Source organism: Pleurodeles waltl, chromosome 10 (genome assembly GCF_031143425.1).
Source record: "Pleurodeles waltl isolate 20211129_DDA chromosome 10, aPleWal1.hap1.20221129, whole genome shotgun sequence".
Classification (NCBI taxonomy): domain Eukaryota; kingdom Metazoa; phylum Chordata; class Amphibia; order Caudata; family Salamandridae; genus Pleurodeles; species Pleurodeles waltl.
This window is the reverse complement of record NC_090449.1, coordinates 299,027,897-299,042,409: the sequence shown is the minus strand read 5'-3', so window position 1 is coordinate 299,042,409 and position 14,513 is coordinate 299,027,897.

Below are 14,513 nucleotides of genomic sequence, written 5' to 3'. Positions count from 1 at the left end.
TATAAAAAACTGACGGACCGTAACACTTTATTACACTTCTCGAGCGGTCACCCAAGAACATTAAAACAAAATCTACCATATGGTCAGTTCTTATGGATTAGAAGAAATTGCAGTAACAAAGATGATTACTTTGAGAATGCGGGAGAACTAATAAACAAATTGGTTAATAGAGGTTATCCAAAAAAACTAGTGAAGGCAGCCTCCAAAAGAGCTTGGTTCACTCCAAGAGAATCATTACTTACTCCTAGAACTAGAAAACAAGACAGTCGTCTGACATGCGCTATCACCTTTAGTCCCAAAGCAAAAATAATTAGATCTATTATAGATAGAAACTGGAGAGTATTGAGCAAATTAAAATTAGAGAGACCTTTATTTTCATTCAAAAAGGCACAAAATGTACGTGAACATTGGGTTAAAGCATCATTCCCTGTAGAAAGAAAGAATAATTTGAGAACAATGCTTCAATTACCTCCATTGCAGGGACACTACAAATGTATGAGTTGTAAGGCTTGTCAATTTACTAGTGAATCCAAAGAGGTGCATGTGAATGGTTCAGTGCATTTTCAAAAATGTTTTCAAAAATGTTTTTCTAATTGTACTACCAAGAATGTGGTTTAATGTATCCAGTGCCCTTGTGGTTTGACGTACATAGGACAAACATCCCAGCCAGTTAAAGTGAGAATCCTGCAACATAGATCAAGAATCAAATGCGAAATGAGAAATGCGCCATTGGTTGGACATTATCTTGAACTGAACCACAAACCAGACGAGATCTGGTGGACAGTGTTACAGGTGGTACAGCCTAAAAACAATAGATCAACTAATTCCACGAACTTGACCAGATTGGAAGCAAGACTTATAGAGAAATACGGCACGCAAGACAAGGTCTGAACGATTTGGACGAAATGTGAACCTTATTTGAGATAAATGCTTCTGTCTAGGTGAGTTGTGTGGACTGGCATAGTAACGATGTATTGAAGATTAGTTAAGATCATCTGACTAGTCCACACAATATATATATATATATATATATAAATATATATATATACACTAGGATGCTTCATGCATATAGGTTGTCTAAGACACAAGTGGCTTAATACACAAAGATTACGGATGTGGACAATTATAGTAGACAATGGCAAGGTACACAAATTCTGCACCTAACAAGATCTAATTGATAATACTTAAGTGCTGAGTACATATGTAAGCAGCTAACAGGATCAGGTAAAATGAGATCAAATATTGTCCTTTATATGATTGGGATGATGATGGTATACCCAGAGGACTATCTAGCTTGGTAAGTGCTTAAAGACAACTGATTTTTTGCATTGAGAGAGTACTGAGATTATCAAAATCGAGTAATCATAGCCATGGGTGGCACAGCAGTAGTAGTATAAGTATTTTAATCCTCTGAGGGCCGGTATGAATCTATTGTTTAATTGACTTGTTATGACATGTTTTAAGATGGCCGCCGCTGGGGATAAAGGTAGCTTTCCACTTTTTTGCCCACAATGACCGCTGTAATGGATAAAGGCATTTTATTATATTAATGCCCTCAATGACTGCCGGAATGAATGAAAAGATATGAGATGAGAACCTACAGCTGGCTGGTGATTGGCTCATAAATTCTGAGGAAAGTTTATCGAAGTCCTCTGAATTTATATGAAGTCAGCAAACAAATAGATATGGTGAAGACATGCTTTAAGATGGCGGCCAAAGTAGTTTATCACCCTTGGCCCAAAATGGGTGCCGTTATTGATTTATAGACATGAGACGAGCGCCCGTGGTAACATGGCGGCGGACACAAGCTCGGAGGAAAGCTTTTTGAAACCCCTCCAAATGAACGAAGTAAGTAAAAATGCTAAAAATGCTAGGCACTAAGGGATCGGTAATGAATAATAAATATACATTTTGGAGACCACTTCAAATAATCTTTTTGATGTATTTTGTTCTTTTAGGACTGGGGAATTATGACCTTTAAGAGACAAGAATAGAGGATCTGGATAAGGTATTTGCTTGTGATTTACATGTATGTGGTCACACAGAGTGTTTTTAGTTTACACTGGATAGTGAACGGGCTGTTAACTTTTGACATTTTCTTTTTACATTTTTGAAGTTTCAAACTTGAAATTATGATAGTTAAATTTTCAAACTTGGAATCACGATTGTTTGATTTGTAACTAATGCATGGGTTAATTTGCATGGTGTAAGGTGATAGATTTCACGGAAAGGGGAGAGTTTGTATATAGTTTTTGGATCCTCCCTGGTGTTCATGGTGAAGGGATTTGAAGATTAAATGTGTAGTGTAAGTAATTTACACTGTTTATATTCACTAGGTACTTACCTCTCCAGTAGTCCTGAAGAGGCCTATAAGAGATGGGTCCGAAACGCGTCGTGTTGTCTTTTTGAGAGATTGACAATAAAATGGACTATACCTTACAGCATGGGTATTCACACACATTTCACCGGGGGCCGCAAAGTTCTGTCTGCGGCATACCCGAGGGCCGCACAGATGCCATAATTGCGAGTGTTGGGATGATGAAAGGTTGGCGTAGGGGGACGTGAAGCAGCTGCATGGTATGGACAAAAAAATGAGCCTTCCCATGGTTTCTGTCTGCCATCAATGCTCTGTTCTCATGCGCCTAGAATTAAAGTCAAAGTATTAACTTCTAATGTTAAACATCAGAGGGAAAGAGACACTCATATAGTGGGCGAATTGCAAAATGTGAAACCAGAAAACCTGGTTATCAGTCCTGTATCCCCACTTGACCAAATTGTGTGATCCTAAGCAATTGGTTAATCTCACTTTGCCTCCCTTTTCTTCACTACTACGTATAAGAGCCCCTTGGCACATACGAGTTCAGGATGTGTGCTGCACAAACTATAGTGTTGTTCCAATTTTATAACAAGACTATGCACAAGGTACACCTGACAAATGAGTTGCCTCTTGGTTCAATAATGGCATTGTTTTCCAAATGGGGGCAGTGTGAATGTTTTCAAGATCATGTTTGAAAACTGTCACTGTTAATACCTCTAATGCAGTGATATAATCTGATCTTCTAAGGTAAAATGCTCATGCATGTTGATAAAATACACTTTTTAAAGTTTGCAGAGCTCATCATGATTCTGCATGTTAAGTGCAAGATGTCTTTAACCCCTTCGCTGCCAGGCCTTTTCCCCCTCCTGTGCCAGGCCTTTTTTTGCCTATTTGGGGCAGTTTGCGCTTAGGCCCTCATAACTTTTTGTCCACATAAGCTAACCAAGCCAAATTTGCGTCCTTTTTTACCAACATCCTAGGGATTCTAGAGGTACCCAAACTTTGTGGGTGCCCCTGAAGAAGGCCAAGAAATTAGCCAAAATACAGTGAAAATTTCGTTTTTTTCAAAAAAATGGGAAAAAGTGGCTGCAGAAAAAGGCTTGTGGTTTTTCCCCTGAAAATGGCATCAACAAAGGGTTTACAATGCTAAACTCAGCAGCTTCCCAGCTTTCAGTAACAGGCAGACTTGAATCAGAAAACCCAATTTTTCAACACAATTTTGGCATTTTACTGGGACATACCCCATTTTTGCAATTTTTTGTGCTTTCAGCCTCCTTCCAGTCAGTGACAGAAATGGGCAAGAAACTAATGCTGGATCCCAGAAACCTAACCATTTCTGAAACGTAGACAAAATTCTGAATTCAGCAAGGGGTCATTTGTGTAGATCCTACAAGGGTTTTCTACAGAACATAACAACTGAAAAAGAAAAATATTGAAATTGAGGTGAAAAAAACATCATTTTTTCTCTACGTTTTACTGCAATGTCAGATTATCGAAAGCAATATACCGTTACGTCTGCTGGACTCCTCTGGTTGCGGGGATATATAGGGCTTGTAGGTTCATCAAGAACCCTAGGTACCCAGAGCCAATAAATGAGCTGCACCCTGCAGTGCGTTTTCATTCTATACCGGGTATACAGCAATTCATTTGCTGAAATATAAAGAGTAAAAAATAGCTATCAAGAAAACCTTTGTGTTTCCAAAAAGGGCACAAGATAAGGTGTTGAGGAGAAGTGGTTATTTGCACATCTCTGAATTCCGGGGTGACCACACTAGCATGTGAATTACAGGGCATTTCTCAAATAGATGTCTTTTTTACACACTCTCCTATATTTGGAAGGAAAAAATGTAGAGAAAGACAAGGAGCAATAACACTTGTTTTGCTAATCTATGTTCCCCCAAGTCTCCCGATAAAAATGATACCTCACTTGTGTGGGTAGGCCTAGCGCCCGCAACAGGAAAGCCCCAAAACGCAACGTGGACACATCCCATTTTTTTGAAAGAAAACAGAGGTGTTTTTTGCAAAGTGCCTACCTGTAGATTTTGGCCTCTAGCTCAGGCGGCACCTAGGGAAACCTACCAAACCTGTGCATTTTTTTAAACTAGAGACCAAGGGGAGTCCAAGATGAGGTGACTTGTGGGGCTCTGACCAGGTTCTGTTACCCAGAATCCTTTGCAAACCTCAAAATTTGGCTAAAAAACACATGTTTCTCACATTTCTGTGGCAGAAAGTTCTGGAATCTAAGAGGAGCCACAAATTTCCTTCCACCCAGCGTTCCCCCAAGTCTCCCGATACAAATGATACCTCACTTGTGTGGGTAGGCCTAGCGCCCGCGACAGGAAATGCTCCAAAGCGCAACGTGGACACATCCAATTTTTTGAAAGAAAACAGAGGTGTTTTTTGCGAAGTGCCTACCTGTAGATTTTGGCCTCTAGCTCAGCCGACACCTAGGGAAACCTACCAAACCTGTGCATTTTTTAAAACTAGAGACCTAGGGGAATTCAAGATGGGGTGACTTGTGGGGCTCTGACCAGGTTCTGTTACCCAGAATCCTTTGCAAACCTCAAAATTTGGCTAAAAAAACACATGATCCTCACATTTCTGTGGCAGAAAGTTCTGGAATCTGAGAGGAGGCACACATTTCCTTCCACCCAGCGTTCCCCCAAGTCTCCTGATAAAAATGATACCTCACTTGTGTGGGTAGGCCTAGCGCCCGCGACAGGAAGTGCCCCAAAGCACAACGTGGACACATCACATTTTTTGACAGAAAACAGAGCTGTATTTTGCAAAGTGCCTACCTGTAGATTGTGGCCTCTAGCTCAGCCGGCACCTAGGGAAACCTACCAAACCTGTGCATTTCTGAAAACTAGAGACCTAGGGGAATCCAAGATGGGGTGACTTGTGGGGCTCTGACCAGATTCTGTTACCCAGAATCCTTTGCAAAACTCAAAATTTGGCTAAAAAAACACATGTTCCTCACATTTCTGTGGCAGAAAGTTCTGGAATCTGAGAGGAGGCACAAATTTCCTTCCACCCAGCGTTCCCCCAAGTCTCCCGGTAAAAATGATACCTCACTTGTGTGGGTAGGCCTAGCGCCCGCGACAGGAAATGCCCCAAAGCACAACGTGGACACATCCCATTTTTTGACAGAAAACAGAGCTGTATTTTGCAAAGTGCCTACCTGTAGATTTTGGCCTCTAGCTCAGCCGGCACCTAGGGAAACCTACCAAACCTGTGCATTTATGAAAACTAAAGACCTAGGGGAATCAAAGATGGGGTGACTTGTGGGGCTCTGACCAGGTTCTGTTACCCAGAATCCTTTGCAAACCTCAAAATTTGGCTAAAAAAACACATGTTTCTCACATTTCTGTGGCAGAAAGTTCTGGAATCTGAGAGGAGGTACAAATTTCCTTCCACCCAGTGTTCCCCCAAGTCTCCCAATAAAAATGATACCTCACTTGTGTGGGTAGGCCTAGCGCCCACGACAGGAAATGCCCCAAAGCGCAACGTGGACACATCCAATTTTTTGAAAGAAAACAGAGGTGTTTTTTGCGAAGTGCCTACCTGTAGATTTTGGCCTCTAGCTCCACCGGCACCTAGGGAAACCTACCAAACCTGTGCATTTTTGAAAACTAGAGACCTAGGGGAATCCAAGATGGGGTTACTTGTGGGGCACTGACCAGGTTCTGTTACCCAGAATCCTTTGCAAACCTCAAAATTTGGCTAAAAAAACACATTTCCTCACATTTCTGTGGCAGAAAGTTCTGGAATCTGAGAGGAGGCACAAATTTCCTTCCATCCAGCGTTCCCCCAAGTCTCCCGATAAAAATGATACCTCACTTGTGTGGGTAGGCCTAGCACCCACAAAAGGAAATGGCCCAAAACACAACGTGGACACATCAAATTTTTTCATAGAAAACAGTGCCTACCTGTGGATTTTGGCCTGTAGCTCAGCCGGCACCTGGGGAAACCTAGCAAACCAGCGCATTTTAGAAAACTAAAAACCCAGGGGAATCCAAGATGGGGTGACTTGTGGGGCTCTGACCAGGTTTTGTTACCCAGAATCCTTTGCAAACCTCAACATTTGGCTAAAAAAACACATTTTCCTCACATTTTGGTGACAGAAAGTTCTGGAATCTCAGAGGAGCCACAAATTTCCTTCCACCCAGCGTTCCCCTAAGTCTCTCGATAAAAATGGTACCTCACTTCTGTGGGTAGGCCTAGCGCCCACGAAAGGAAATGGCCCAAAACACAATGTGGACACAACATATTTTTTCACAGAAAACAGAGGTGTTTTTTGCAAAGTGCCTACCTGTGGATTTTGGCCTCTAGCTCAGCCGGCCCTTGGGGGGGGGCAGAAATGCCCTAAAATAAATTTGACCCAACACCCCCCCCAAACCCCCCCTGCCCGGGAGCGATCCTTGCCTACGGGGTCGCTCCCCCTGCGTGACATTGGCGCCAAAAAACAAATCCCCGGTGCCAAGTGGTTTCTGCCCCCTTGGGGGCAGATTGACCTAAAATCGGCCAATCTGCCCCCAAGGGGGGCAGAAAAGGTCTAAATACAATTTGCCCCCCAGGGCAGCGACCCTTGCCTGATGGGTCGCTCCCCATCTCTAAAAAAACAAACAAACAAAAAAAAAAAAAAAACACAAAAAAAAATAATTGCCCTGGCGCCTAGAGGTTTCTGCCCCCGGGGGGGCAGAAATGGCCTAAAATAATTCCCCCCTCCCCAGGGAGCGACCCTTGCCTAAGGGGTCGCTCCCCTTGCGTGAAATTCACGCAAAGAAAAAACACCCTGGTGTCTAGTGGTTTCTGCCCCCCTTGGGGGCAGATTGGCCTCATCAAAATAGACCAATCTGCCCCCAAGGGGGGCAGAAATGGCCTAAATATAATTTGCCCCCTAGGGGAGCGACCCTTGCCTAAGGGGTCGCTCCCCACCTAAAAAAAAAAAAAATGTATCTCTGGTGCCTAGAGGTTTCTGCCCCCCGGGCATAATAGGCCTATCTGCCACCAGGGGGGGCAGAAAAGGCCTTCCCGAAAAATGCCCCCCCCCTGAGAGCGACCCTTGCCCAAGGGGTCGCTCCCTTATGTACATTTCTGGAAAAAAAAACAAAAATCCCTGGTGTCTAGTGGGGTTTCAAAAACCGGATTGCAAGCAATCCGGCTTTTGAAACCCTGGGAGAGACTTCAAAGGGAAGGAAATACATTTCCTTCCCTTTGAAGCCCCTCCGGGCCTCCCCCACGTGATTGAAGGAGAAATGCTTTGCATTTCTCTTTCAATTGCGCTGGAAGCAGAACTTCCAGCGCGATGGGGGAGGCCCCTGTGACAAATCAGCGCGCGCTCACGCGCTGACGTCAAAGGAGGGGTGGGGGGGTCGGGGGGTCGAAGGGGAAGGTCTTCCCCTTCCATCCCTGCCTTGGGGGGGGGGGTGCAGAGGGAGGGGGCGCTAGCGCTCCCCCAAGTTCCCGTGTGCCTTGGACGAGGTGACCTCGTCCAAGGCACACAGGAACTGTAGCCTTGGACGAGGTCACCTCGTCCAAGGCACAGAACTGGTTAAAACTAAAGGTGTTTCTAAAGAGAGGTTGTCTAGCACATCTTTTCTTCTATACTGTTATTTTAATTAACATGTAAATAAAGTATGCCAGTTTGTGTTGCAGCTTTCTGTTTTTTCCTGCTCTGTCAAGTGAACAGCAGCCCAGTGATACTGTTCACCAGGGGGGGCGCAAATAAACATCAGGAGGGCCGCATGCGGCCCCCGGGCAGTACTTTGAGTATCCCTGCCTTAGAGGATTGTGGATAACATCTCTGTTAAAGGAATGATTGAAAATAAAAACATTAGAGATGTAATAAATTAGGCAACCATCTCTGGAATGTGGATTAATGTGATAATTAGTACAGAACCAAATTATTTTGAACAAGGGAGAGTTGTGAAACACCTTACACACACAGTGATTTATCTTTATATATGTTGATTAGGGTATTGATACATGTTTTTGGAAGAATGGTTATGTTCATAGATTTGTAAAACAAAAATTTTGGCCAGACCTTTTTGTTGATAAATAAATTAATATAGTTAATCTGAGAAATTAAATATGATACCAATGATTGATTTATTGTTTCATTGTATTAAATGTATTGTATGATTTTTTCCTACTATTTGACCACGAACATATATATAATTTTGTATTATACCCAGGTATAGTAGGGTTATTTGGGTAGACCCCTTTTGTTTATATAGAGGAACAGTAGTGTGCCACACAAGATGGAACAACTACAAGGGGACAGAGGATGGATCATAAGTAAGTGTGTCTGACACTTTTTGGCACAAAGCAGACAGACAGGCTGTCTGCCACTGAGGGTTTTCAGTGATAGTCCTGTTTTGCACACTTTTGTAGGTGATTCTGGCTAGCCCAACATGCGTTGGCTCCTGAATACAATGAGGAATCCTAGGACAGATGCAGAGAGGAATTACAATGAGGCCCATGGACGTACCAGGAGGGTGATAGAGCGCACAATGGGCCTCCTGAAGGCTAGATTCCGTTGCTTCCATATCTCTGGCGGATCCTTGGCCTATGTGCCTGAAAAGGTGTGTAGAATAGTGGTGGCCTGCTGCATGCTGCACAACGTGGCTGTGAGTAAATCTATCCCTCTCTTGGATGAGGTGGGTGCGGTATATCCAGACCAGCTTCCTCTGGGAGGGGTTGAGAGTGCTGGTGATGATGAAGAGGGGGAAGATGTACACTCCAGGAACCAACTGATACTACTTCCAGTAACTATGTGGGACTATTCGACGATATTGCTGTATGTGCAGCATACTGTCAGTGTGCCTTCTCCTCGATTAGGGTGTTGGATCTATGGACATTGCCACTGTGACCAGGTTTGCATGGGACATGTAACATTATGGACAAATTGTTTGACCATTCTGTTGGCACAACCACATGTTATGCGTGGGGGACAATTCCTACAACTCAGATAAGAATAAATGATTTCTAAGACTATTGCATCCACACTTCCATTTGTTTCAACATATTGACTGGGGACATTGACATTGGTGAACAGGTGTTTTATTTGGTGCAGGGATGACACTGTGCAGTTTACAGTGATGGGAGTAGGCTACTGGTGGATGTCCAATATGGCTACATTGTCGCAGCGGTTGTTGGCAGTGGTGGTATGTCCATCTATCATTTACAGTTTTTGGGGTTGTTTTTACACAGTGTGGACGTTGGTTCAGTGGCACAATTGGAGGACAGTTATTGCCAGGGTCATTTCTTTGAGGGGCCTTTGTCTTGGCAGGTGTTCCTGTGCCATATCTGGGCCTGAGGGACAGTTTGGGTGCATGGTGTTGGCCTGTACTGGTTGAGATGCAGGTCTCCTGTGCGTCCTGAGATGGTGGCACAAGTCCAGTTGCTGCTGCTGCTGTTTTTGGGCGGTCTGTATCTTGGCCGGTAGTAGGGGCTTCCTGGTCTGTGGGGGCATCAGGCTAGGGCTGGGACAAGGTGCAGCAGCGCACCTGCTATGGTGGCCTTGGTGGCATTGTGCTGTTTCCACTGCTCCATGGCCTATTGGTGGTATGCTACCTGCATCCTTTGTCTCTGCTCCATGGTGGAAACAATTAGAGCCAATCTGTCCTGGGTATGTTGGAATGCTCCCAGGACCTCAGAGATCACGTCCTGGGCTGCAGCATCCATCCTGTGGCCTCCTCCCTGGGCCAGTGATGCCCTCCCACTGGGCCTAGCCCCATGTGCCTGTGTCTCCTGCACAGGTCTGGCGGTACCACTTGTACTGGGGCCGTCTTCCTGCCTGTTGGTAGGGGGTGACTGTGGCCTCTGTCCATGTGTTCCACCAGTCTGTGGCCTGGATATACAGGTGTGGGGACGGATGCCCTGGGCTGATGTTGTTGGCTGGGTGGTAGGGATGTCAGTGGGGTCCTGGGTGGGGCTGCTGGATGGTGACAGTCCAGGACTATGTGAGGGGCCATGGTGTTCCTCACTGCCCAGGGTTCCCTCTCCAGTGTCCTGGGTGGTGCCTCTGTTTCCATGTAGGGCACTGCCACTCCTTGTCCTGTCCGTCAGGGTGGCATGGCAGGTGGTGCCTGTTGGGGGGAATGGACATGTCTGTTACAGTTGCATGATCGGATGGGGTACACAGGGCCGGGCTGTTTTGTGCAGGTTTTACACTTTGGGGCCATGCAGGGTACCTTTGTGAGGTTTGTATTGATTTTGCTTAGGATGTGGGGGTGCATTGTGGGTGGTGTAGTGCCCTTGTGATTCCTTGCAGGGGTAGGTGGATGTACACAGGGGGAAGGATGTGGGCCCGTTAGTGGGTTTGTGGGCATGCAGGGTGACTGGATGTAGTGATTGTGGCCTGGGTGGGGTAGTGGTCCTGTTGGATGATGGAGGGGTGGGGTGGTGCATGCATTACAGGTGTAATGGATATGGGGTAATTGCAGATGACTTATCCACGTCCATTCCTCCAGTGAGTCCAGTGAGACCCTCAGGGTGCAGGATGGCCAGTACCTTTTCCTCCTAGTCAGTGTAGTCGGGTGGTGTTGGTGGAGGTCCTCCCCCAGTCTTCTGGACTGCAATGTTGTGCCGGGATGCCATGGACCTCACCTTCCCACGCAGGTCGTTTCATCTCTTGCGGATGTCGTCCCTCGTGCGTGGATGGGGTCGCACTGCATTGATCTTGTTCACTAGTGTCTACCATAGCTCCATCTTCCTGGCGATGGTTGTGTGCTGGGGCTGTGCCCCGAATAATTGTGGCTCGAACTTCCGCATCTCGTCCACCATGGTCCTTACCTCCCTTTCTGTGAAGCGTGGGTGATTGGGGGGTGCCATGGTGTCTGTTGTGAGTGGTGTGTTGTGTGGATCTAGGTGAAGATGCTATTGTGTGGTTGGGTGTATGTATCGTGTATTGTGGCGTTCAGTGTCTGCTTCTGGAGTTCTCTGTATCAGTTGTCCGAATGTCATTGCAAAGGATTGTGGGGTGTATCTGTGAGTGTTTTATATTGTTGTGGATGTGTGTCAGGTGTGTGGGTTTTCAGACTTGACAATGGGTGCAGTTCTTACTGTTGGGACCCATTGCTGGCCGTGGTGGTCTATACGACCAATGGTCGTTCGGCTTCCACTGACCGCTGCGGTGATTTGTGCATCATTATTTGGAGGTTGGGGAGTTTGTGTGCTCGGGGGTGGCGGGGTCGGAGGTCCTGCAATTCCGCCGACAAGGTCCAGGCAGTGACTGGGACTTTTTTGTCGGAATCTGATTTTTGCATCTTTATATGGCGGGTTTCTGTTCACCGCCAATGGCGGTCTTCTGTTCACCATCACCACGGTGGCCAACGGTGTTAACCGCCGTGTTCATAATGTTATGTTAAGTTATCTGGTTTTATAGAGTGCCAACTACCCGGAGGCCTCGTAGCGCCGACAGAGTCATACCACCCAGAGACAAACAAGCCAGAGACGAATCATGAGATATTAGAAAAGCGAGGTTTTAATAACTTTCCGAAATTTGCACTCCTGACTGATAGACCGAATGTAGTGTGGAAGGGAATTCCAAAGTTTAGCTCCCTGATACCTCAACATGTTGCCACCCCATCTCGCTTTCTTAAATCTTGGGAGAGCTACTAAGGCTTTGGAAGGCAATCTAAGGGCTCTAAGGGGCTCGTAGAAAGATGCCAGCGTTTTCAACTGGTGTGGGCCCCTGTTATGTAAGGCTCGGTGAATGATACATAGGGATTTAAACTTCACTCGCTGTTCTACCAGGAGCCAATGCAGAGTAACCAGCGCCCGCTTGCAGATGTGTACCTAGGAATATTAAGCAGAAGGCAAGCGGCTACGTTCTGTACTGTCTGTAGTTTATTGACAACGTATTTGGGTGAACCTAAGAAAAGACTACTGCCGTAGTCGAGTCTGGCCAAAATTAGTGCTTGTACCATCAGCCTTCTTGCCAAAGGCGGAAGTAGACCAAGTACCTTTCTTAGGAGTCTTAGTAAACCAAAACAGGTTGCCGAGACCCTCCTGGCCTGGTATTCTAGAGTCAGGTTAGTATCTAACCAAATTCCTAGGCTCTTAATATAGTCCATCGGTGGGGGCAGAGACTCCAAGGGGAGCACAGGCAGAAATTAATTAACAAGATTGGATTGATTTCCCAGAATCATTATTTCTGTCTTTTCTCCATTCAGCTGAAGCCTACTATTAGTCATCCAGCTCGAGACTGCCTGTAAAGATAACGGCAGTACCGAGCTATCTGACCCCTCCTTCGTAGAAAAGGATACCACCAGCTACGTATCATCAGCATACGAAACCAGGGATAAACCAGAAGGCTCCACTAGGTATGCGAACTGGGCCATATATATATTAAAGAGAGTCGGGCTCAATGATGAGCCCTGTGGGACCCCACATTGCAGCTTATACTGTTCTGAGAGAAAGGAACGATCCAGAACCTGGAAGGTTCTGTTCTGAAGAAATGAGGTCATCCATCTAAGTGCTAAACCTTTAATTCCTGCTATCCCCATTCTTTGGATTAAGAGGCCATGATCCACAGTGTCAAATGCAGCACTTAAATCCAGCATTATAATTGCTGTCACATAGCCCTGATCCATAAGTTTTCTGGCCTCTTCTATGACCACTATCATAGCCGATTCCGTACTGTGAGCAGGTCTAAAGCCCATCTGAATGGGGTGAAAAATGTTGTTCTCTTCCAGGAATGTAGAGATTTGGGAATTGACATATTTGTCCAGAATTTTTGCCATGACCGGGAGTAAGGATATGGGCCTGTAGTTCTTAAACTCGCTGGCATCTAAATTGGGTTTTTTCAACAGGGGCTTGACTACTACGTGCTTCCATTGTCAGGAACACAGCCACTTTGCACGGAAGAGTTTAGGAGTTCCATTATAACAGGTAGCGTAACAGGGGCACCAAGGGCAAGTACGTGCGGTGGAGCTGAGTCCAAAGGGGATCCTGATTTAAGCTTGCAAAGGAGAGATAAAGTAAGTGCCTGTGAAATAAGGGAGAAGCAAGAGAATATATTCGTGGTGCGAGGTATGGCCTGGTCTTGAAAACCATTCTCAACCTCAGGGAGATTTAGATAAATGGAGTCAATCTTCTGTAGGAAGAACCTAGCCAAATGATTGCTATGCTCTTCTGACGCTTCCGTGGGGTCTGGGGCTGTGGGAGAATGGAGTACTTCCTTCAACACCCAAAAAATCTCCTTGGGGGATCCCACTGCCTGTTCTATCCTGTCAGCATAGTATAAGGACTGGGCTCGCCATATTTCGGCATGATAGTGCCTAATCGAATGTCTATACTCTTCCCCAGCTCCAGATTTTAGGGAATTCCTCCATTTCCTCTCTAAACATCTACACTTCATCTTCAGAGTTGCCAAGTGCGGAGTAAACCACTGGGCTTTGGCTCTTCTCAAGTGCCCTGACAGAATCTTATGGGGAAGTAGGGTATTGAGACAGTCAGTGATCCATTCATTAAAAGGTGCCGTGCCTATGTGGTTGCCTTTCAGAAAAGACTCCTTTCAGTTATCTAAAAGCTTAATCCACTCATGAGGGCCTAAGTGTTAATTGGTACAATTTTTTCTAACTGAACAGGACAATGGTTTTGCATTGCCTTATTAGGTTCAGATAATAAGAAATAATTGTGACACGATTAGAGACTAGGAATTCCATGCAAGAAGAAAGAGGGTGCTACAGAGCAGTGATAGGACAATATTATGGCCTGATTGTCATGCCTGAGGGAATGGAATATTATTTTGTTGCAATTTGATTTTCCTGTCATTCTTGGGAAATGTAGCGTTTATTAGTGTTTGAGAAACCCTATTTGTCAATGACTGCTGGAAGGAATAAAATGAAGAAAGAAATGTATAGTCCTTGCTCGTGTGTCCTTGATAGACTTGAGACTTTCGTTCTTTATAGCTAGAAAGTTCTTCAAACTAGTGCTAGTCAGTAAAAATGCGGTGAAATAACTGCTAAGTCATCGAATAACGATAAAAATGTTGCTCTCAGTCTTTAGCGGCCAAACTAACTAACCCTATTGACTCTATAGAATTACTCTAGCACCCGAGAATTACAGCCCTAACGCCGTCAAATCACTGTTCTCGGTACCCTTCAGGCTCAACCAAATACATTGGCAGGCAACACATTAAAACTTGCCAGAACGGCTGCGCCAAGTTGAAGGACTATAAGGCAAC